Here is a 27,551-nt window from a genome sequence, read left to right as displayed (position 1 = left end):
TGCAAATGAGATAAATAATTTTTGACTTTTCAGTCGGTTTTTATTTTAAAATCTGTAATTAAAAATATGTACAGTTAATTAAAAGGAATACATTCCTTAGTTAATGATAAGAGGGATAAATTTTTTTAATGAAAAACTCCAATTTTTTCAAAAGGTTAGAAAAACATAAAACTCGGATTGTTACAATGCAATAAATAACTTTTTTTTTTAAAGCTGCGCAACTTGTTTAGTTCAGTTAAATAAAATATGTCGTTTGTCAGCTTAGAAGTTAGAATTAATGAGGCCGTGGCTTACTGAATGCGATTTCTTTTAATACCTTGCACACAATTTTGACTGATCAACCTCTACGGATGTTGCATATTACGAAAGATTTATGGCACAACTGTATACGGTTTCATTTTATATTCTAAGTATCGATATTACCAGGAATTCAGAATATACTTTTCTTGTTGTTTTTAATCGTTTTTCATGTTAAAAATTTTACGAATATTATTCTTTTTTAAGTTCTACAAATTATATTTGTAATAGGAATAAACTACGATAACAAAAAATTGCCGGAAAAAAAACAAAACATGGAATATATAATGTACTAAAAAAAAAAAATTACAAATGACAAATTTATGAACATTAACCGAAAGAATAATAACTAACAGTTAAACCAACTGAAGTAAAAAAAAGTAAATGTTTACAAAATCAAATAATCAAAAGTGTAATAAATTCTAAATGAAAACTAGCTGTTCACGTTAATAATAACAAAACTAGTTTAATCTGACATTTTGGAATTATAAAACAAAATAAAACTTATCTATAAATGAATAAAAGAGAGATTTATATTTAGAAAACAGATAAATTTAAAATAAATATAAAACGACAATACGATTACTATAAAAGTACAAATTCATGATTCATCAAGGTCAGCGATTATGTACATTTTGAAAAATCATATATATGAATCATTTCAGAAATATACACGGAATCTAACGACAATAACATATATCACTGTACATCGATAACGTCAGTAAGCAATGCATAAATCTGTTTTATCATTGTAGATGTTTACTGATGAAACAGATCACAAAACAAGTAACATACAAGGATGAATTAAAAAAATTATTCAAATTTTTTTTACTTTTTTTTCATATAAAAAGTTATAAAATGCAAACGATTGGGTGTCGCTTAGTAGAATAAAATTGGAATCTGTTAATTTGTTTTAATCAAATACGTAGGAAACACTACGGTTTAAATCGATCGTTCTGTATGATCTTGACAGCTGTATTTCAAAAATACTATTGATCGGGTATGTCGACTATCGTCTAGTGAGTAGATAGGAGAAATAATCGAATACGGAATCCATGTATCGATTGCCGTTTATCATATAACTTGCACGCTTACAATACTTGAATACTTTACTACTTTTAAGAGTTTTACGATGTCCAATGTTATTTTACAAAATATAGAAATAAAAAACCTGATGTGGGCATCACATGATTTCCTTGTACGCCTATTAAATTACCTACACATTTATTTTAAAATGAAAAGTACATAAAATTTTATTTCATTAATAACTTCTGATATTTTTTCTATTTTTATTGATATTATTGAATTATTATTTATCGTAATTTTTTTTACAATCGGACGTTAATAATTATTAATAAATCAATAAATTTAAAAATAAAAAAAGAAGTTCAAATAAAAAGTCCGATTCGAACCGATGTGCCTTCCCCTTGTAAAATCAAATATTTCATTAATTAAAATTTCAATTGGCTATAACTCTGGAACCAATGAAAATAAGTACCAATTATTATATATTGTTGAAAAGCTCTTAATGAGGGCTTATTACTGGAGTTAAGAAAATGTCCAAAATCAAGATCTTTTGGATTTTGGCCTTTTTTGGACACTTTTGGTTCAGTAAATTGCAATCAAAAAGGGAGGCGCACAACTAGATGTTACAACAATCCTAAATGCAAAATTTCAACATCCTACGGCTAATCGTTTTTGAGTTATACATAAATACGAATAGATGTCAGGCTGAAAGTAGACAGAATGGATTCAGGGATGGTCAAAATGGATATTTCCATTGAAATCTGAAAACCGAAATTTTTCGGGATCACAATAATTCCTTTACTTCATTCAAGGAAGTAAAAAAACTATTCCATATTGTAATTCATAATTTCATCCCACAATAATAACAATATAATAATTATTTTTATTAAAAAGTTACAAGGATTCCTCTTCTACAAACGTAGACGATCTGAAAATGAGAATATAATACTGCAATTTGAATAATACATTCATTTTATCGAGTAAAACGATTACTCGGGTTTTTTGGGTTGTGTAAAACGGCAAATTTCATCTCTTAGAAGCTAAATGTTCTGCAAAAGTTGCAACATCTGAGGGAATAGAACACCGATAATTAGTTAGGATATTAGTTAAATTAGGATAAATATCAACCAAAAAAATAGATCATAGAATATGGTTATCGCCATAGATAACCGAAGTTAAACGAATGTTGGACACAACTTTAAGACCTGTTTTTGAAAATATATATTATTCATTATTATAATAATAAAATTAAGGAAGATTAAAAGCCGTGATAATAGAAAAGAAAAGGACAAGTAAAAATGGAAAGATTGTGTAGTTTGGAGAAGCGCTATCAGTTATAAATATCTCAATAAAATGTAGAACCAGTTTAATGCCGTAATCAAAACTTCATTAAATGATAGTTTACATAAGAAATAACCAAAGGTGAAGCTTATTCCATGACGTTCTCAATCACAAACAGCATACACAAGAATGAAACATTAATTCTTGATAATAAAAGGTTAAGCTGAAGAAAAAAAACGAAGTTGCCTAAATGATATTAGATATAGCGAAACACAATAAAAGGTTTTGTAATGTTTTTTAAAAATTTTGAAAAAAACAAATACAAAGAGAGTTATTTACAATTTATAAAGCGATATCAAGATCTAAAATACAAATAAAAAGAAAAGCCAACTCAAACTACACACAAAGAATTACAAACTATCGTGGTTTCAGTAGCATTTAAAAAAATGATACAGTAGAAGAATGAATAATAATTTTGACAACAGAATTCAAGGAAACAGAACAAAAGCTCCCTGATTGTATTGTAGTTTTGAAAAATGAAAAAAATTCCGTTAAAAAATAAAAATAAAGAATACAACAAAGATGGTAACTATTAAAGAATAAGATAAGAAAATAAGGTGATAGAAGTTACCTTTTGTACCTTTAAGAATCTTTTGCAATTTTTAGCTGGTGTTGTTAATTAGAATTTATTTAAGAGGAATGCAGTAGAAAACAAACCAAAAATAGCCCAAGCAAACATGTGTTTTCCTGGAAAAAAACAGATTTATTAATATTAATATAGAGACAAGAATCGAAAAGAAATTCTTCAATATTTGTTGATATTATTGCAGCAAAAGATGAATAGGAAAATCGAAAAGGAAAAATAGCCCTTTCAAGCTTTCGATTATAAAAACATAAAAAAAAAACTGATGTGGCCACCACATAACTTCGTTGTACGCCTATTAAATTAAATATACACATTTTTATTTCCTTGTACGAAGTAAAGGAAGTATTCTGATCGCGAAAAATGTTGGTTTCCAGGTTTCAACGTAAATATTCATTTTGACCATTCCTGAACCCATTTTGACTAGTTTCGGCGTGACGTTTGTACGTACGTAGATATGTATGTATGTATTTACGTACGTATGTATCTCGTGTAACTAAAAAACGATAGCCGTAAAGTATTGAAATTTTTGATTTAGGACTGTTGCAACATCTGGTTTTGCATCTCCCCTTTTGATTGCAATCAAAAGTGTTAAAAAAAGCCCAAAATCAAAAAACATTTGAAATTTTGGATTTTTCTTAACTCCAGTAATAAGTCCTTATTAAGAGCTTTTCAACGATATATCGTAAGTGGTACTTATTTTCATTAGTTCCAGAGTTATAGACAAATGAAATTTTAATTACTAAAATATTTGTATCTCAGAAGGGCACATCGGTTCGAATCAGACTTCATCTCCTTTTTTTAATTTTGTTTTAATTTAAATATATTTATTTATTAATTATTAACCGACAATTGCAAAACGATTTTTACGATAATTAATAAATCAACAAAAAAACAAGAAAAAATATCAGAAGTTATTAATGAAATAAAGTTTTATGTACTTGTCATTTAAAAAAAAAATGTGTAGGTATTTTAACAGGCGTACAAGGAAGTCATGTTTGTGTCCGCATCAATTTTTTTTATTGTTATTATTGAATTATTATTTATTGTAAAATTTTTTTTAATAACTTTTAATGCACATTTAAATTTATTATTAATAAATTAATACAATTAATTTTTTTTTTAAATGTTAAAAAAGTAAATGAAGTCGGATTCGAACTGTTGTGCCTTCCCTTTCTAAGATCCGAATATTTCATTAATTAAAATTTCATTTGTCTATAACTCCGGAACTAATGAAAATAAGTATCACTTATGATAAATCGTTCAAGCAGCTCTCGATGAGGGTTATTATTGGAGTTAAGAAGAAGTACAAAATCCAATTTTTTTTGGATTCTGAGCATTATTGGTCCAACTGATTGCAATCAAACGGAGAGGTTCACAACTAGATGTTACAACAGTCTAAATCCAAAATTTCAACATACTACGGCTAATCGTTTTTGACATACGGGATACATAAGGACATACGTACAGACATCACACCGAAAGTAGTCAAATGGATTCAGGGATGATCAAAACGGATACTTCCGTTGAAGTCTGAATACTTCATTTCGTACAAGGAATTAAAAACTTTGTTAAGTTAAGGCATTCAAAGTTAGTCTATAGTACTATGAATGATTTTAAAAAGGGTTAAAAACTGTTTGGAAATTAATATATTAACTACAAGAAATTGATATTTCGGGGATAATAAAAGATTGGGAAAAACACTAAAAATAAAGAAAATTGGATCAAAACATTCATAAACTGATAATTAAAATTTTTAATTTTAAAATTAACTTACTCTGACTATATTAAAATATTTAAAAGTTCGCTACAAAATAGTAAAAATTTCTACCCAAGATTTAAATAAAATGTTTATTATAAATTAACTGACCCATTATAAAATACATAATTTCTGAAATTATGACTTAAACTGATAATTGCAAAAGAGGTTATGCAAACTGTAAAAAATTATTTGGTAAACTCAATATACATTGGCTTTTTTCGTAGCATTTCTAAATGCTAATTTCGTTTATTATAATTATTTAATTTCTAGTATCTACAGAGTGTATCACGAAGTTTTCCCAGGACTTTCATAACCTCTTCTAATCGAGAAAATAATTGATAAAGTTCACATACACAATCGTCTTAAATGCTTCGTTGGCGAGTTGCGGCTAGTGAAAGTTTTCGCTCGGATTACAGCTACCCGGATGAAATGAGATCGTACTGAAATTTTTAGAATGTTAATTAAGGGACAGAATTAGTGATTTCTTACGGTTTTCGGCTGAAAAATCGAATAAAGTATGTCGGTTCAAGAACCGTATCTGCAGTACTTTCTGAGAAATCTGGTGTAAAAATCACTAAATTAGGGGTACAAAATCCAGCGTCGTATTGTACGTCAAACATAAGTTTGACGTACAATAACTTTATTAAATGGGTAAAAAACAAATAAAACTTTTAAACAAAATTTCTAGAGTTTAATTCTGAACAAAATTGTGCAAGATAAATTAAATAAAACAGAGAAGAAGTAGGAATTTTACGGTACTACATTTTTCAGAAAAGTGCTTTTAATACAAACGAAAACAAACTTATTTTTTGGCGAAAAAATCTGTGAAAAGAAAATTTATTGTGAAAAATTGCTGTTAAAAATTTAAAAAAAAACTGGAAATAACACAACTGTAAGATAAAAATAAATAAGTGATAATTACTTAGATAATAATTGTTTTATTAATGACAGAAATACAATAAATTATTTGAAAAATTATTATTTCGAAGTTGACAAAATAACAACAGTTGATCGACTTTAAACACTAAATTAGTGTTTAAATCTTTCTGTAAGGCACATTAAGTATATCGGGTACAGTGAACTGTGGTGTCGTTGCGAAGGTTTTCAGTGAATTTTAGTTTGAACATGATCGGTTTGCCGTTGAAGTAATGCCGTACTTATTTACAACAGAGAAATACGCTGAACGATATTCATTGCGGTGCGGGTAATTATTCAACTACAGCTGCTATAGTTGAACATGAAATACGTTTTCCTATTCGAAGGATTCCAGATTCCAAGTCAATTAGCGCGACTTTTGGCAATTTTCGGGAAACAGATTCACTACCTAGTATTCGTACCAGCTGCAAATGAATCTGTCCAACACGACTCTGTTACTAATGAAATGATTATCGATGTAATTTAGCACAGTCCAGGAGACTGTAGACGACGACTTTCTAAGCGGATCAGAGTTTCGCATTCGATGGTTTGGAGGCACTTAAACAAAAGTTTAATCCAAATTTTAAACATAACATAAACAGCTAGTTCAACATCTACACCCAGAAGACTTCTCTTGGAGTTCTATAAGTAGTGGAATACAAATCGATAACTCGACTGTTTTAGTTTATCGACGAGGCAAATTTCAGTCTAGATCACGTCAACAACTTACCCAATGAGAATACATGGGCAGAAGTAAATCCTCATGAAACGGAGGAAGGTAATTTTCAACATCGATTTAGCGTCAATGTATGGTGTGCCTTTATTCACAATCAGCAGAAAACGTTCATATTCTGACCACTTAAATGCTGATGTCTACTTGCACTTTCTTCAAAAACAATTGCCACAAAGAATTCCTCAAGCACTGAGACGCAAAGAATACTTCCCCAGTACGATTCACTTAAATCTTCATTTCGCTGAAAAATCGATCGATTGTGAAGGTCCACATTCCTGGCCACCAAGATCACCTGATCTAACCTTTAGAGTTTTGCATCTGGAGATGAATTAAAAATACTGTACACAAAACAAAAATACATTCTCGTGAGAAATTAATTGCTAGCATAATGGATGCGGAATACCAACTTAAGTCCTGAAAAACTAAAAAGAGCAAAAAAAGCTTGACGAGAAATATGTTGAAAACCGCGGGCTCATTTTTTAACATTTATTATAAACTGGTGGGTACAATGCACTTTTGATCTAGTACTCGTATACAGTTTCTAAATAAAATTCGAATTTTTGTAACTTTTCTGTTTTAATAAACTTACCTTGCACAATTTTGTTCAAAATTAAATTCTCAAAACCTTTTTTTATAAGTATTACATATTTATTACCCGTTTAACAAAGTTTTTGTACGTCAAACATAAAAAGCATGGTTTTGAACAAATATTTATTGGATTTTATCCCAGATTTCTCAGAAACTACTGCAGAAACGGTTCTTGGACTGACCTACTTTATTCGATTTTTCTGGCAAAATCCATAATATACAAATTCTGCCTCTTAATTAACGTTCTAAAAATGTTAGTACGGCCTCATTTCACCGGGGTAGCTGAAATCCTAGTGAAATCTTTCACTATCCGTAACTCGCAAACGAAGCATTTTAGGACATATGCTTACGTGAACTTTTTCCATTATTTTCTCGATTAGAATAGGTTATGAAAGTCCCTGGAGAACTTTATGATACACCTGTATACATTAATTAATCTTCAGATAAATCTAAAAAAATTTAATGAGCAAATTTTCAAAGAAAATTGAGAAAACTTTGATTGTATTAGATAAATAGGCTATTATCTCTGCTGTATTTATTGTCTTTTTACGGTTTTTAAAATCGATAATTTTTTCTGTTATTTTCTTTTTAATTGAAACTTCTTTTGATAATTTCAAAGACATTACAGTTCTGATTGTTTATGTTAAATACGGTTAAACTGATAAAAAAATTAAAATACTGCAATTAAAGAGATATTTGTTTTACTATAAAAACTAATAATTATTTTATATAAAACTAACTATTTTATATGCGCAACTTTTCTATTTGCTTTCTTCTTCAGAATTTTTTTGCAGCTATTTCTCTGAATCATTTTCATAGACTAAATCATTTTCTTTAAAGAATTACAAATAAATTTTATCTTTATTTATAAATTGTACGATCTTCTTTTAATTTAAAGAATTTAAATGTGCAGTTATATTTTCACTCAACAGGAAGTTATGCTTTTTTTGAATGGGGTAAAAGTTTAAGTTAGTGGTTGACTAAATATTCCATAGATTTAACTCTATAAAATTGTATTCTTTTAAAATTCTTATTATAATTATTTGTTATTTGGTTCTATTAACCTTTCTTTTTCTTGTTTAGCCTCCGGTAACTACCGTTTAGATAATTCTTCAGAGCATGAATGAGGATGATATGTATGAGTGTAAATGAAGTGTAGTCTTGTACATTCTCAGTTCGACCATTCCTGAGATGTGTGGTTAATTGAAACCCAACCACCAAAGAACACCGGTATCCACCATCTAGTATTCAAATCCGTGTAAAGGTTCTATTAACCTGGCAGAGACCTACGGGTTGTCTTTACAGAGAAGCTTATAACTTAGTGTAGATTTTTTTTAATATTGTGTTATACTGATTATTATACTGTGTTGAGACATTATTATATGTCGTGTTGAATATTATCGATTTCACGATATTTAAAAAAATGTATAAATTTGTTATTATTAGTACACCAAGAAATAGACTATTAAACGTTATTGATCATAAAGCCTTCATGAAAATCTCTGAGTCACGTTAAGAATTTAAAATACACAAAATCCTATATATATATATATATATATATATATATATATATATGTGTGTGTGTGTGTGTGTGTAACCTTTTTGATTAGAAATTCATGTAATATTAACTTTAAGTACAACAAATGTTAACACGAATTTTTTCCAATTAATATTGTTAAGTATAAAATAAAAATATAATTTAAATATAGATTTTGATATATGTTTTTGGTCAATTAGCTTGAAATTCTAATGACGTCCATATATTTTACAATAAAAGCGTTCAAATGAATGATAATTCATTTGACACCCTCACCTATATTAGATGTTATTTTTTTAATACTAGACGATTTTGAAATCGCACTCCTTTTTCCTGTGAGCAGGAAAAATAAAGTTACGTTTCACCTTTCATAAGATTTCTCAATTGTTGAAGTTCATGTACAAGGTCTGAAATGTTTCTTTACATTTTATGAGAACCTCTCATGGGAGAAGTTGGTTTCAATTTAAACTGTTTTTAATTACAGAAAGCAACATAAATGTCGCACTGTAAAAAAAAGAATAGAACTGCTGTAAAAATAAAACCATATACACTTCCGCAATATTTTCAAATATTGCTCGCAAAAGTTTAGAAAACTCAGTTGACGCGTCGGGTGGGGATGGATTGCTGGACCGGCGACTGGCTTTCTGCTATGACATCCTGACGCGAAACATTATTCTCTTTATAATTTGGCAATGCCAACACTACTTCAGACTTATTACTGTAATGAACAGTAGATATGCATACTTATTTATGGATATCTACTTATTTATGCTTTCTAAACGAGTAACAAAACAGTCCATAAGTAGAACCGTGAGAAGGTATATATAATAAACCTTATACTTTTTTCAATTTACAAAATTAGCTTTTTTTTGTTAATCATTTTAACTGTTAACTTTTTAAAAAGAAATCTTTATTGTAATTAGCTGCAATTCAATAAATAAGTATTTTTAAATTATTAGCACTTAAAAGTTTTTTTCCAATTTTTTGCAGTTTAGAAGAAAAGTAAATAAATAAATAAGAAATTGATCGTTATTTTTCAACCTTACAGGTTCTTTCTCGTAGATGTATGCCATTTGATATGGCATACATCTACTATATTTATCACGTAAAAGTGTTTTTACTACTTCAATTTACCTTTTTTAACAATGTTTTAAAAAATTTAAAAACTTAGCGCATTTTTTTTCGTTACGTTTAAACGCTTATTGATCTAAGAAATTCATATTTTTAGATGTGTCTAATGTTTCCTTGTGCGGTTTAACGCAATTTTACATACCATGACCGGCGGGATACGAGTTATTCTTCCGTGCAAATTTGAAACTTCTAAGAATAAGTCTGATATTAATTCTAACAGACTAATAGAGATAAAAGGAAATCCTGGTTTCATAATTTTTTCATATAAAACTGGGAGAAAATGATTAAGATGATAAGATTAAATATCCATCAATTAAAAAATAAACCACTACAGTACGGTTACATCAAATTCGCTCGCTTTTTTCTTTTCAAAAAGTGTAAAATGAGATTGTAGTATAACTGCGTTACTACAATCAATACCTTTTTAAATAGTAATAACAAACAATTATCTGTATTATTCATGAAATACTAGTAGAAAATGACCTTTTATTGGAGAACTATTTATAGAATTTGGATTGGCAAAGACAGTTGTTCGCCACTTAAGTAACTAAATAGTAAATTATGTATTTTTAGAAAATTTTCATTGATTAAAAAAATAATTCGTTGACCGTAAAGCAGTTTTCCATAGAAAACACGACTCTTCGAAATGTAATTCATAGAAAACTGCAAAATTAACGTTTAAAACAAGAAAACAATATCGAATTCTCTTAATCTGAGTATAAAAAATTAATTAAACGGTTAAAAATGATATTTTAAATGTTGTAATACTCTAAAATAAAGAGATTTATCATTAGATATTAATATGGTACATTTTCTTGTAAGAAAAATACATTTTTAATGATCAAAACTTACCACTAAGTCAAATGAAAGTATGTCAAAATAGTTATCTTCAACGTACTTACCTGAAAGAAAACGAAAACACATTAAAACAACAAAATAAGTAATAGTATTGTATAAATTAAAGTAAATGAAAGAAGAGTAAAATAATTCTAAGGGGTTTATTTTAAAGGAAATTTTAAATACATAGACATTTTTAATTTATTATTTACTAAAATTCAGTTAATACAAATCAAAATCACAGACCAAACCAAGATCAGATATGCCACTTATTTGTATCCTGAAAAATCATTCTATTTTTTACTCGAAATGCAATGTTTAAAGCTAGTTAACTAAAAAAAAAATTCCACTTATTTTCAAATTTGGCCAAATACAACAGTCCAAATGGAAGACCTGTACGTTCAATATAAATTGTTAAATAGTAACACTTTATCACGCTTAATGGTAAAAAAGGATCCTTTACGTAGCTGCACGACTGACTGTTAAAAAACTAAAGGTATTGTAACACTTATACGATTTAAAAAACTTTTTCAACAATGAAGTATTTTTTATCTTGAAAGAAAGCCCATTTTGAGCACTCTGGAATTATTGCTAAAAAGAATATTTACTTGTGATATTCTATGGACGGACATTATCTAATTCTTTCCTTTGAAAGAATAAAATATATACTACAATTGTAAAAAAATGTAAATCTTTTAGATATAAAGCAAAAAGTAAAACCACTTTTGAAAATGTTAAATTATAAACCATTTATTTAAAAAAGAATAAAGATGGAAACTAACTGAAGAAAAATATTCTAATTTAATTTTAAACCTAGTTATCTTCACATAATATAATAGTAGAAGTTAATTTTTTTTTTCTCTATGTATTACAGTACCTAATAATTAAAATTGCTGCAATAAGTTAAGAAGGAAGAAAAACGTCACGGGGCTTTTGACGCATTGGTTCACGTGTTATATTTTTAAACTGCAATTCCTTTACATAAACATTTGTAGCTAACTACACATTTCAATAACTAATTATTATTTACAGATTGCATTTACACATACGAAACATGCAAAGCATTATTAAAGACAATAGCATTTAATTAATAAACTAATTAAAGACAATTGTTGTTTGAAATTCTGAGTTTAAAGGGTTAAAATAGACTAACAATGAAATTTACATTTTTTTTTTAATTTATCGGGACACATGAAGATACAAACTTGATTTTTGGTGTGCGTTTCTACGCGCACGCGTTCTTTATTTGAATATCTAAAAAGAAATTCATCATGATAACTATCAAATTCTACAATCAACATTTTGGTATTGTATTTTGTAATGATAAGCGTATTACACAGATTAATTATATAATATTCTTGCAAATTTGGTGAGTTCAGAGGTGGTTTTTATTAAGAGAAGGCACACAAAAGCATGTTCTATAATGTTAAAAAATCATATATATATAAAATGAATCAGAAAATTAAAGAGTTACACTGGAAAAGTGATTCAGAATGAGAATATAACTTATATGGAATATCATTATTAATGTTAAGTTGTAATACTTAGCAATATTATTTTGTAATGCTTCAAGATTGAGGTTGTTAAATGGGTTTTCCCTGGTCTTTTTAGGAAAATGTCAGGTAGTCCCTTTTTTATTCCTGGGATAACATAAAGAGTATTTACCCCTTTTTGAGGTTTCGTTATAGAAATATATTATTATGTACAGTTCAGAACAAATTGCCGTTATTTTATTATAGAAATTTTCTCCTTAAATATGTTACGTACGGGAATAAGATAGGTATAACTAAAACAAAGATAGTGTGTGTTGGCCTATTTTGTAGATTGTACTTTAACCCTAGCTATTTGTGTTATTTTGATAGCGTTAATTAATTTAAGTTTCTAATAAATAAAGTAGTCTATAATAAATGAGTGACATGCCATTGAATTCCATGAATTTATACAATTGCTATTAGTAAAATATCACAAAGTAAGAACGGGGTAGTACAAGTACCCCGTTTATTTTGAAAGAAAATGAACTCTTCTTATATATATATATAAGATTTTATATATCACACACACACACACATCAACAAATTATTTATTTATTCACAAAGTAACAACAGGTTAACGCCCAATTACTGTTACTTACGATAGATTAATTTTGTAACGTATAAAATATGCCAAACTTCACTACGCTTCGAAAGCAGATGAAAGGCAGAGATGCTACCATTTCACCACGGAAGTCGGCATATTATATAATAATATAAATTAAATCGGAGGATTTTATGTCTCTGAATAATTCACAAGTTACAAAATCTAAAATAGGGAGGTGCCCAAATCTAGTTTTATAAAGGAATAATCTGTAACGTTAAAGTTATCACTTTTAAAATAAAACCGTTAAATATCAAATCATTCTCATTACCAATCCGCGGCAGACTAGTAGTGGCCCCTCCGATTTTTATTAAGAGGTTCAGTTCCGGTCAGGCGTTAGGATTTTTCAAGCGCTACAAAATTCAAAACTGCAAGAACATATCAAAGAGATTATTATTGGGCGTCAACCTGTTGTTGCTATTAATGAATAAAGAAATATCCGATTTTTATTTAAGAAAAGATCGAGCCACAATTGAATCCGATCCTGAACTGGTTTACAAGAATATTTATGACGAGAGGTTCTTGGACGAAGTTTAACAAATTGTGTGTTGTATTGCTGGTTGCCTATTCAATATATTCTAAACTTCAGACTACTACTAAACGAAACGGTAAGTAAACGAGCAGAGTACTTGAAAACAACAGAAATACAATCAACCTCGCAAATATTTTCTTTCCAAAATTCAAACAAAAATAAGCAAACACACAGAGGACATTTTATTTAAAGTAGATTTTATCTACAACAATTTTAGCAAAGTATATTTTTTCTAGAGCATTTCTAAATTAGTTTATCTCGTACGTCGCAACAAGATTTAATATTATTAGACATCTATATACGTGAACCGTTCTGGAAAATGTATCATGTTAAAACATTTTTTTTTTAAATCCAACATTACAGTCGATCTTTACTAAATAAAGACAATGCAATATAGATCGAATTTTCATCGAAAAAATTTACAAAAAAATATATATAATTTCTATATCACGATTCTTATCCCTGATATATATATATAACTTCTTCACTAATATTAAATTGTATTTTTAACAGTCTTCCAAAGCAAAGGAAAAGGTTCTCATTTCGACCCCTAAGTATTTATTTGAATGTATATACTGCATATCATACCACATTCATGACTAAATGGACTGAATTCGGTTTTTTTTTCTTGTACGGGGAGTTCCTTTGGTGGAACTACCAGTAAGTTTCATCTTCTATACATCACCAATAGAAAAATTTGAAAGAAACCTTTTACGATCCCTTGAAACTATTTTTTTTTAATTTTTTGTATCGCAATCATTACTTAGTAATAGATTATTATAGCGTAATTCTTCTACTGCCTGATATCATTCTGATTTTTAAAATACTTTTACGCAAAACTTTTAAGAAAATTGGTGGAATTTTAAAGAAAAAAAAATATAAATACAAAATATAAAAATTTTTCCATTCCAGACAGCCTTAGCTCAAACTCTGTAATCTTACCTAACATCTTTTCACAATTTTGCTTTTCTTATACTTATCAATCCGCAGGTTTATAATCTTTTGCGTTTCTTGCTGACTGTTTTTAAATTTAAATACAATAATATAAAACATAATAAATCTTAAAAATATATCAGACTTAGACAATTTTTTAAAAATTTGTTCAATTACTGATTGCAATTAAAAAATGCCTTCTGGCATTTTACTTTGTTCATCAGGAGTCACCTCATTTTTTTGTCGGTTAAAACCCTTACTTTGTTGTTGTTTACATTGTTATCAGTTAATCGAAAATGTTTTTAGTAAAAACATTTTTTATTATTTTAGAAATTTAATAAGGTATTTTATGTTGCTTAAAACATAATTACCGCATTTTTGTTTATTCAACTAAGATTTTTTAGTGCTCTACCGTAAAATATTATTATTTAGTTGCAAAGTGAAGATAATAAATGATTCCTACACTATGCCGTAGTTAATCGGTTATCAATTTGGTTGTAACTTGAATCTTTGACCGTCGCACATATAAATTTGCTCGGAATTAAATTAAAAAAAAGAATTTATACACTTACAATTTTTTGAAAGTAACGAGTATTTTTTAGCAAGTAAATAAAATCCAATTATACAATAATTAACGTTTGTAACTAATAATATAAAAAAAAAAAAAAAAACCGAAATTTTTAGGCGATAAATCATTAAGAAAGGATTTGTAATTAAATTTATAATCGGTAATAGCTAGTTAGATTATAAATTAAATATTAATAATAAATAGTAAATCTTGTTTACTGCATATTTTTATCACATAACTATAAAAAAGATAATTTTCAAAAGTATTTTATTATTCTTATTAAAAGAAATTGCAGAAATATAACTAAAAACACTAAACGTTTTTTTCAGCACATCTTCTATACGAACCAAAAACCGTTTTTCAATTACCCAAATTTGTCTACATGTAGTTATCGATTTTAGGTTAACCTAAGAAACCGCTTGGGCGATCTGGATTTTTCCAATAATTTTTTTTTATTAAACTTCAAGGGTGGTTTTAGGCATAAATTTACCCAGATAACTGTATTATCAGAAGTAAGACTTAAACAGGATGTGGTGTATTTTATAGTGTAGTTTTCCGTACACTGTAATAATATTTTAAGTCGCTGACTAAATTCTTCTACCTTTAAGAGAAAGCTAAACGATTCTACGAATAAGATTAAATTATAAAATTAACCCGATTCATATTTATTTTTCTGTTTATGAGAGATTAGGATCGGACTGCAAACTTGAAAAATATATCCGTATTTTAAATAGATATAGAAATCTTAGCTACGTATGCTATTTTAGGACTTTACTTAAAATAATTATCAGTGAACAGAACAGCTACTTCTGAAGAAAAGTGAACTTCTATTGAAGACCGTTTTTATTTTACACGTTCACGATTTATTAAAAAAAAATTTTGAAGGGACAAAGGTTGAAATTTGAAACCTCTTTTCTTAGAAAAAAATTCTGTTTATTTTCAACCGATGAACAGAGGGTTCAACCCTAAGTATGTTTAAACTATTTTCGTAATTTAGTAGCCAAGCATACACTTTTAAAAAAAGTAAAGCAATAAAAATTAAAAAAAAAGAAAATTGTTTAATAAGTTTCATCAAGTTTTTAAAATTTCAAATTGCGGCAAGTTATATAGTGGACGCCAATTTTTTAAAGTAATAATTACACCTCGTTGTCAATGAAGTTATTGTTATTATTATTAATATATTATTTTTTTGTAAGTTTAGACAAAAGTCAATGCGGTTAGAATAATTACAAAATTACTGATTGGAATTTTCAATATTTAAAAAAATATTTATTATATTCAAGGTTAAATTAACATTGATTATCAGAGCTTATTTAAATCAAAACTCAAGCCTTTTATGTTTTCACAAAAAAAAAATTATTCCCGCTTTTATAGAAAATTACAAACAAAAATATAAATTAAGCTACTAAGGCTACCATACAAACGCTCGCAAAAAGCCTCTCATTACGCAGCCCAAATAATAAAAAAAGCACTAATACAAAAGAGTGCGCATATTCACATCACTAATCAGACACAAACATCTGCTGTTTATGAATTTAAATGTGGTTTAAAATTTATTTTCTAAATTTTTATCAGGCGATTTAAAGCAATTAAAATTATAGAAATTTCCTAATTTGGACAAGTTTTTTTACCCGCAACTGAACGGAGATGGTATGTGCGTTTGGGGTAAGAGGTTTTGTGTGTGTGTGTGTGTGTGTGTGCTCGCGCGCGCGCGCATATCTGTTTCCATTTTCTTCAAAAACTACAGAGACGGATTTCGATGCGGTTTTTTGCATTACATAACATGGCGCGGGTTTTTAGACATGTTTTACGCTTATGAGCCACCAGAGGATGCTGCAGTAGAGGTGTTTCTCTAAAACGGTTGAGCCGATTTTGATGCGGTTTTTTGCATTACACAGGTATCACCTCATGCGTTAGATAGGTTTCGCCTCAGAGCAGGATCTTAGATTAGTTTTAATGTTATAAGCCGCTAGAGGGCGCTGCAGTTGATTTTTTTATCCAAAACATATCTTCGTGGGTTCCTTAAAACTTTTAATTTTATCATATGTACTTAATAATGTTAATGTGCTATTTTTTATCGATTATCTAACTTTTTTCGACAAGAAAACAGACTTTTTTAAAATTCTGTTATTAATTAAATAATTGGGAAATTCTGTTACCATCAGTGGTGGGGAAAAAAGGTTTCTGAATCTAATGAAATTTTTAAATTATTACTTAAGATTAAGAATAAGAACTATCCATCTGAAAAAAAATCAAAAATTAAAATTACCTTTGGATTTTTTTGGATTATGAGGGAATTCGGGAGATGCATTTCTCAAAGGCATGGCTGAGATATTTCGGTAAGGCAAACCTTGTGGGCGAATATATCCGCCGTTTGTTGTATGTGTTTGTGCGCGATACATACACGTTTGATCCAATAAATTATTATTTTATATTTAAGTACATACAAAAATAAACACTACAAATAAATAACAATGATCATATTGTTATCACCGTGGCTGTTAAGATTAATTATTAGCCGGCAAAAACTTAATACTAAATTTGCGACAAGAAGGTAAAATCAATTCATGAACGCACACAAACTGTCTCAGTAACGAGAATTATTTAATAAAATATATATATTTTTTATAAGCAATTAACTTAGTTAATTTATGAAAGTAAAATTACAATTTATTCTGAAAAACTACACTGAATGAGGTTTATAACTAGCTGAGACAATAACGATAATAAGCTACGATTATAAAATGTAAACACACTTGATGAACTATATTTAAACACGTAAGTTCAAATTGTATACATAAAAAAATGAATAAGTAGCATTGAATGTTATTTCCTCCTTGGCCTTGCTTTATGCTGGAAATGCATCAGCGGTTACATTATGAAGATGCAGTACTATTACTCTCGCTTGGTTCATGCTCTCTCTTCACACACATAGAAACAGAAATGCGCGTCCGGACGCGCATACACAAGCTTTTAGATGATAAGGGAAAAGGCTGCACAATACTACAGTATATGTACGATACCAAATAAAATCTTTTAGTGCAACTAATAATGCATAATATTGTAAACTGCCACGATAAAATTTTAAATGCTTAAATAAAACTGCAAAAGCTAAATTAAAAAAAGAAAAAACTCTATTAAATAAAAGCCTGCTTAATAGAAAACAAATGGAAAACAAACAAATTTCTGCAAGTCACAGTATTTTTATAAACAAAAATTTGATGGAATTTCATCAATAAAATGCTTATTTAGTAGTAACAAACAGCTAATGGAGAACAAAATGAAATGTTACGTAGTAATTATAATAAATTTTCAAACTTACTAAAGAATAATTATAATGATACCGATACTTTATATGAAATCCAATGGTAAATATACCATACTCAGTGTCACTTTGAAACCGCTTCCGTAATATTAATAAAAAAAGATATGAATTTTTAAGTTAAAAACGCTTCAAATTATCGAATGTCATTTAAAAAATATAACTATAAATAATAAGATATCGGACATTACTTTTTACGCGTATTTTAACCTGAAAATGAGATTAATGAAGTTAAGTGAAAAGATTCTACACTCTCGCAGGAAATCGAACCCCAGATCAAAATTCTAGTATTGATTGCGTCACTAAATAGCAGATTGGTCAATTGTACTTCATATCTTAAAACAATAATCCATTCAATTTTTTTCAAAAATTATACGAATACAGACATATCGATTATTATAAGATACCCTTCTCATAAAAAGAAACTAAAAATTTATATTTATTTATTTTTAAAACTGAATATTTTTAAGAAGTGTGAAATTTTGGTGATTCCAAATTACAAGAGAAAACTCTCTTTTAATCACTGGTACTGTCTTTAAAATAAGTAACAGCTTACTTTATATCAATTTACATCAAATTTGAGAAATAATATTTACCGCAGAGTACTGAAAATATTACTTTGTGCTTGATTTTAAAATACTGTATAAGTTTAAATAAATGCATTTAAATAACAACAAGCAGATTAATAAGGCGTACAACAACAACGAAAATCCTATATCGACCTGATACCGTAATCTATTTAAATACGTAATTTAATATCTTACAGTTTTTTATGGGAACGTATTTAAACAATTTAAATATGCAGATAGTACATACTCAGAACCGGATTACGCACCTATTGCATTTGATATAGGCGCTTATTGCGAACACTGAAAATGAAAAGTCCGAGATAAATAAAAATTGTTCCATAATTGTCTCATAAAATACATTAATGATAATACAATCCCTGTTACAAAATATCAGGCATATTAATTAAAACATGGCCCGATAATTTCCCGTGCAATACTATTTAGCGTATTTTTTTTTTTTCAACTAATGTTAAATATAAATTTGTTATTTAATAAAATAAACGTAAATTTACTTTGCTTAAATGCGAAAACCTCAAGCACTGGTTAACATTTATTAAAACATCTTTTAATTCTTACAATTCTTGCAATACATTAGAGCGATGAACAAACAATAAAATTCTACTGAAATACCAATCTGCAAGTAGAATAATCGTAATTGTTTATAGAACAAAATATAATTAATAGTATAAAAATTTAAGTAAACTGAATAATGAAAGGGATTTTTTTAAATTCATAAATAATAAGTTGGTAACTCTGTATTTCTCTGCCAACAAGTAGACAAATACTGCTACTACTACTACGGACTGTCCTACCGTCCTTTTCAACTCATCTGACTGACGACACAGATATAAACTTGTCTTCTCACTTGGCACAGTTTTACCGTGCATTGAAATGTATCTTAATGTACACATACACGTTATTTGAATATCACCCTCTTTTTAAATATAGGTACGTTTCGATTAAATACAGTAAAACTACATTTAATCGATATAAAGCAAAGTCAAATAATTCATAACTACAATTTAATGAATTTACAAGATATACAATTGTTTAAATATCTTGTGTTTATTTTACAAAATAAAATCATCTACAATACGAATTTAGAAAATAAATATGTATTTCCCTACTAGTTATAGGTCAACGTCTATAATTTTATTAAACATTATAACTATCTAAAGCAAAACCCGTTATTATATAAATAGAAATTAATAATAAATTCCCACTGTTATCTTGGCAATCATTAAAAGTGAACACATCTTTAGTTATAAAACGATTTTATTTATAGATTTTATTAATCTCAAAAAAATAGAAAAAAAGGCGTTGAAAGAAATTCTTCTGCAAATCTTATCTACATAGTTCAGACATCAACATGATAACAAAAAAAATATTACATCAATAGTTCTGCAAAATGAACGGAGAAAAAATGTCACGTATCGTGTAATTAAATGAAAATTCCAACATTTCCACATGTTTATATTTAAAAGTGAAGCAAATCTTAAAATCCATTTTTATTAAACCTGGCAACGGAATTTTGGTGTTACACAAGATATATAAACTTATCTGGGAGAGCCTTATTCTTTCATTACTACTTTAATGAATTCATAAAAAAGATTTTCCTTTAGGATAGTAGGTAAGGAAAGGGTTTAATCGAAATAACATCGGGGTGGGTAGGAGTAAGGAAACCCGTTCTTTAGTCAGAAACAGGCGATTTAGCACAAAAGACTCGCAAAACGAGAAACTAAAAGAGCACAATCAAACTCCTTTTTATTTAGTTGACATTCATCTTACGTACAATCCCTCAAGTGATATACGTTATCTTTAGATCTCCAAAAATACAGCTTAAATCTAATCTACAAAATACTGATTTTTTATCAGATAAACATTCAAGGGCGGACAACACTTTCTTAAGAAAAACCATCCACCATCGCCAGAACTTTAGGATGTATTACAAAATATAAAACGCTCAGCAGGCTAGTTAAGAGCTTAAAGGTACATGAAATTTAAATTAATACCTAATATATTTTTATTTACTAATACGAATTATCACTACTGCTCTTTTTTATAAATTTTACGAATGCTGTTCTGAGCAAGATTTTCTCATATTTTCCTCTAATCTGTCCAACAAAATGCTAAACTAGTTCTTTTAAAAGTCCGTACAGTATAATTACTCATTTCTGATGAGATCTATATACTATATATATATAATTATGTTTATCTGAAGTAAATAATTATTTACAAAAAAAAAAAATTAAATCAGTTAAGTAACCATTTATAATTAAAAGACCCTTAACCGATCAATTTAAAATAATTTTTGCAAATAATGAATTCGCACTTCCCGAGGATCAACACTTTTCTAATAAACGTTTGATATACGAATTCGCTCAATCAAAAATTTATACTTTTTGCGAAATAATTCGATTAAAATAAAAAAATAAAACACTTATGTAAACATAAGACAATATTATAGAATTCTGTAGTCAAACGTCAATAAAATATCAATCCGATAATAACGGAAACATACTCATTTTGTTCAGCACCATTGTCAAAGTGTTTATCTTATCTATAAAAAAAAAAAAAAAAATAGTTTTAACTACTTGAAGATTATCAATGAAGATATTTAACAATGAGGTAAATTTCATAAAGGGACAGAAAGATACTTAAAACAACGAAAAATATCAATCAGGAAACGCAAACATGCGAGTAAAAAGATGTATTCTGAAGATTGTACAACTTTAAACCAGGATATCCGGTGTCACTCATTCATCCGGATAAAGGAAGTTTTAATGGAAAAAATAAAACAGACAATTAAAATCAAACATGCTTTAAAAGTGAATCAATTGTATAGTCCCAATACCGGGTGAATTATAATGCGGTACAAAGCGTTTTAACGTAAACCAAAAATGATGATAAACATCGCTAACAATAAGCGCCCCATTTTTAAGGTGTTGTGATCCTACACGATTTTTAAGAATCGAAATACAATTTACACTTCCTTTTTACATTCAGATGGACAACAGATGGATGTTCTTTCTAAATAGCAAAATAAATAAGCATTACTACTAAAAAAAAATCCTGCGTAACACAACATAGAAGTTCAGCCATCGGGCTGGTCTAGTTGTAAACTCGTCGTCGCTAATCACTTGTTTAACAGCTGATTTTCGAAGTCGAAGGTTCTCAGGTTCGAATCCTAATGAACGTTGGTTACTTTTATACGGATTTGAATATGAGACAGTGGAGGATATCGGTGTACTTTGGTGGTTGGTTTTAATTAACCACAGCTCAGAAACGGTCTGCCTGATTCTGTACAAGACTACATTTCTTTTACATATCACATTTATAATTCTCATCTTATTTTTTTGTTTGTGGGTGAAAAACGCTGAGGGTTATCATCACTGAGGGTCATCATATTTTGGAGTAAAATAACTCCAAAATAATAAAGCTTATAAGGTGTAAAAGTAATATTAATCATATAATAAAAATGTATTAAAACAAGTCAAGAAGGCAAAAAAAAACCAAAACTAATACCACAGACGAAGTTGTTAAAAATAAAAGTTAAAATAATCGAATAAAGAAATTATATAAAACTTACCTAATCCCGATGGGTTGTGCAAAAGGTTCCCTCCCCGGATAGTAAAATAAAATACATAGAACCAAAAAAAAAAACCAAAATTGAAAGTAAAGGTTAAAAATTATTAAAAAAACTCTTCTAGCATAAAAATATATATGATAATATTAAATTTTTTGCAGTAACCCGGTACTAATTTTCATCTAATTGTGCAGTGGTGGAGAGAGGGTTGCTTATTGTTTAATGGTTGTACAAATTGCAACGTACACATTAGGAATAAAAAAAAAGAATTTAATTTTAATTCAACTCTTAAAGGCCTTCTTAAACAATTGTATTTAACTGTGTCTAGTGTACACAGAATCGCTATCCGTTCATATCTTACATTAAAATACCATCATATTCCAAGGGTAGATCGGGAAATTTCTATAAAAATACAAGAACTGCTAAAATTTTCAGTAAAAACACCGTTAAATTAATATTGTACAACTGCAGTAGCTAAAATTAAACTATTTTTGATGGGGAACAACAACAGAGATTATTACTGCCTGAGAAACTCGAGCAATCTACAATGTCTGTGAAATTGTGCCAGGCTATTAAAAACAGTTAATAAAATTTTCAGGGAAAAATTAAAAAATGAAGTACAACAGAACACGGAAATTGAATTTGTAGTAAAATTGAAAAAACGTAATCTTAAGAAACGTCGTATAGCGAAATGTACGGACAAGTCTGCAAGTTAATAACGTAGGAGTGGGCAAGGTAAACAGCCTACTTAATGAAAAATGTTTTTGAAAGCTAAGTCGATATGAAAATCCATCTCAAGTAAATGAATTACACTTAGGAATAGGACACGTACAATTAGGAAGAGTTAAAGGGCTCCAGGAAAAAAAACTTTTTTCCAGACCGGTAAAAAATATTATTTAAATCACGTAAGGATCTTCATTAATATAGAATAATTGCAATTCAAAGCTCTTTAATATAGGGCAATCACTATTCAGAGTAAATTTCAGTAAATTTAATTCTATTTTTTGTAATATTATTCATTTATTGATTTGAATCATTCAGTTCAAACCCAGCTAACACAACTGAACAAGGACTCGAACTTTCGAAATCTCGACTTTGAAAATCAGCTATTTGCGACGACGACGAAGAGTTTAACCACCAAACTACCCCCCCCCCCACCGGGTTAGTCTGTATATATATCTATGTAACCCGGCCCGCCCAGCCAGAACCTGGACCCTCGGGGCTCTGATCAGCCCAGGCGAATCCCGGAACCAACTTAGGGGCTCCTCAAGGCCTCCTGGGACCAAGGAGCCTACGCCAACGCCGCAGAGCTCGCTTCGTTCGCCAATTCCAATTTGCCAAGGCACCTTGGAACACCCGCAGAGCTTGTTTCAGTCGCCATTCCCAACTATCCAGAGGACTCCACCCCCTGGGCCCCAGCACTATACGTTAACCTCATATTTGTAAGAATAATACTATAATCATTACAGTATTCAGGCTTTATAGAAACATGAAAAAGAAAATTACAAAAGATACAATAGTAACTATGGTAACTGAAGTGCACACACCTTTGACGAAGAGAAATTCAGAACTTATTTCTTTGCCATGGTGGCACAGAAACATAATAATGAGTAAAAGGATTAATCTTTTCCTAAAAGGAAAAGGATTATTTTTCCTTAATGAATATCTTTAATTCACAACTTCACCCTCCTAGGGGTATCTTAATCTTCAAGGGTGCTATGGCCTCGATCAATGGTTTAAAACCTTCTGTGGGATAACACGAATGTATCCTGCAAAGTAATCGGTCAGCTGGTTCTCTCTTCTTTTTGGGGAGAAATAAACGCTTTCGTGTTATCATCGCCCCGATCAAAATAATAGCAAGAGTAATAAACTTGAAATAGTAAAAGAAACTTAATTAGGATAATACATGAAACGTGAATAACAAAATAATATCAAAATTTTGACGGGTTGTAACAACAAACAAACTTCGTATATATACATTTCCCAATAACACTGATCTGTTAAATCGAGAGTGTATCTGATGCTTGCAAAATTTAACCTTCAACCTACTAAAACAAATACCCCGTTTGAATTTCTAAAATCTGACGATTGTTTGCAGATATATTATAAGAGCAACCCACTACACCTCCCAAAACAGCGCCACAGGGACACCTCGTTTGTTTCCAGTTGATGGTGATGATTGGTCTAGCCCCCCACGAGGTGCTCGCATACCTCACCACTCTTGCCTCACACGCAGTCCCCGCAGGAAGCCCATTATTTAATAGTATTTTATTTAATGTAAACTTAATTCTATTATTTTTGTAGTATTGTTCATTCGATTGATTGGAATCACAGTTCAAACTAAATTCCCATAGTGATACTCACAATTCATTAAAGTTTGTACTTCAACCGGCAAATCACCACTACTACTTTATATATATATATATATATATATATATATATATATAAACATGAGTAAAAATTTGGCTGAGATTGATCGTGTAGTTTTTTTGTTTATCCCGAAGAAACAAAACTTCTCTTCCTTTTTATGTAACAGTAAATAGGTATACATATTTATAAGCCTACGACACTCCCGGTAACATACGGATTTCAACGCGGGGTCACACTTCTAAATCGGTTCGGCCATTGAGCTTACGGTGGAACAAACATACGTACACACACCCTAGATAGATTACACTCCTTTTTGGGTAGTCGTGTAATAATAATTAATTTTATTCAGACCGGTACAAAATATTATTTCAAGCACGAAAGGAAAGAGTAGAAATGATAGTTCACCATAATAGACGGAAATATAAGCATTTGTGGGGAAGGATCAAGTAACCACAAAAAAAAACCTCGTCAGAGCAGCATTACAAAATTAATAAATAAAAAAGAGGAGGACCGATGTATATTACACACAGAAATTACTTAAATGAAATATAATAAATATGTGAAGAGAATAATTAATATCAGTACAGAACAAAACTACATTTTTGTAGGCGTTAATTAAAATTATATAAATAGGCCTACAAATTATTTGAGTGGTTTAAATAAGAGGAAGAAAATTCAGATTTAATTAATATTGTCTTTATAAAAACCATCTGTTAGTTTCTCCCTTTATAAATTGTTCGAAAAGAAATCTTAAACGGAGAGATAATTTATTAAAATTGGCAACAGAATCATAAGAAGGCCCTTCTCGTACTAATACGTCCATTTCTTACTGTAACACGCAAAAGTAATCATAATTCTGTTGTTTGATAAAAATGGATGTCATTTTTTAGAAAGATAATTGGTTGAATTTTTAATTTGAAATTTACACATGAAAGTTTTTTGGATTTTGTTTTTATATACTGAACTAGATAGTAAATTTGAAGCAAAACATTTAAAACCCATCCCATTTCACAAATAGATTTTTTTAAATCAGAAAAACTCTGTGATTTTAAAACTGCTTTTGTAAAATAAATTCCGGAATTTTAAGACAAACTCGTACACAAAACGTTAAGGTAGACTAAGATTTGCTCAGTTAACTGTTTATAGAAACGGCGGATCATATGTTTAAACTACTGGTTCACACGTAATGTTCTGGGAATTTAAGCCAAGCTAGACTACAGAAAAAAAATTTATTACAAACAGTTATTGACCAAAAATAAGAAGTATCGAATGGATTTGCCTAAAATATACGGCTTACCGTTCTGGTTTACAGTTGTTAGTAAACCACAAAACACAGTTAAATATTATTTGAAGCACACAATTTACATGTTAATTATTATTTCTTCCCAAAGGTCTGTTGATAATGGTTGTTTAAAAATCAAAATAGCCATCTGCTTTTACATTTTTTGAATAATTTCAATACTTTTGCTCTTTTACAATATATAATATTATAAAATATATAAATATAATATTAAAAACAGCATGCTAATATATTAATTGATTTCCTCAAACGTTTTCGGCTATTGTACCATCTTCAGGAGGAATTCAGAATAATTTAGAATTAATATATATAAAAAAATATAAAATTCACGAGATAAAATTGGAGACATAACAAATTGATCGTCATAAGATAAAAAATTTATTTTCAAATATTAATAACAATAAATTGACAAATAAACAGTAAAAAAACAATATTTTATTGTAATTAAATTTTTGTATTAGGATTCATTTCAAATTAATGCCGTTAGATACAATTAATCATTGCGTAACTGCATGAATCCTTTGGATGAAAAATAAAAAAAAGTTACATGAACTGTAAATTTAAATTTTAAACAAATACCTTTTATTTCAAAAAAATTTATCTATATTACTATTATTTTTATATTTCCCTATAAAAGTAAAAATTTTCACATAAATCGGTTCATTAATGTACTCCTCGACGTACAGTAACGAAGCATCTAAATGAATGAGAAGTTACTTTTTATTGAAGCCGAAAAAAAAGAATGAAGTTGTAGGTAGTGTTAAAACCTGTTCTTATCGTAAAACTGGTAGCAGCCGTATGAAATGAATAGGTAATTTCGACTGTTATTACGAATTTATTTATTATTATTAAAATTTGTCTCTATATGCGTAAGTATAAACGCATTAAATCTATAATCTAAATAAATATAGCCCCTAATAGTCACTATAAACAATCTCAAACTATTATTTTATACATTTAAGCAACTTTATTAAACGCCCCTCTAAACCTAGTTGCGTATTTCTTTGACTGCTGCTTTTTAATGAATAAATCGTATCCTAACTAGCAAAGCAATGAAAAAAATGATATTCTAAAGGAATATGTTTGAAAATGGGAAGAGTTTACACAAATTTCTACTTTCATAAGTTCAACTTCCTAAAGTCAGTCTCACAGCTGACAAAATTTCTAGCGATCTGAAAAATGAAAACAAAATAAAATATATTGATAGAATACTTGATAACACGCAAGCTTTCCATTTCGCTTTATGTAATAATTGTATAATAATATTATTATAAATAGAAAACGTAATAAAATGTATAAATATTTCTTCTAAGTATTTTATTGCTAAGAATTTCTCGAAACACTGCATACCAATTCAACCATTCTAGGTTTTTATGTATCGATCTGTTTCTTTTTTTTACAGTTAAGCTGAACCGATAAAAAACTATTTTATCCAACCAGCAGTGAGAACCAGGTTAAACGTTTAACTTTTGTATGGAGGTGGAATTA

At 28.7% G+C, this 27,551-nt stretch overlaps 1 protein-coding gene across 4 annotated transcripts in view; it reads right to left on the bottom strand.

Annotated features, from left to right (window-relative positions):
• Positions 1-27,551, bottom strand: part of LOC142319563 (uncharacterized) — a 251,526-nt gene that overhangs the window by 160,460 nt on the left and 63,515 nt on the right. The window contains exon 2 of one of the 4 annotated variants that reach the window (XM_075356973.1): positions 3,236-3,351. The exons of the other annotated variants lie outside the window; for them this stretch is intronic. The gene's annotated coding sequence lies outside the window, so the exon portion shown is untranslated. The remainder of the gene's footprint in view (positions 1-3,235; positions 3,352-27,551) is intronic. 4 annotated transcript variants of the gene reach the window in all.

This window comes from Lycorma delicatula, chromosome 2 (assembly GCF_047948215.1).
Source record: "Lycorma delicatula isolate Av1 chromosome 2, ASM4794821v1, whole genome shotgun sequence".
Lineage (NCBI taxonomy): Eukaryota > Metazoa > Arthropoda > Insecta > Hemiptera > Fulgoridae > Lycorma > Lycorma delicatula.
Note: the sequence above shows the minus strand (reverse complement) of the source record. Positions and strands in the feature narration are given on the sequence as shown.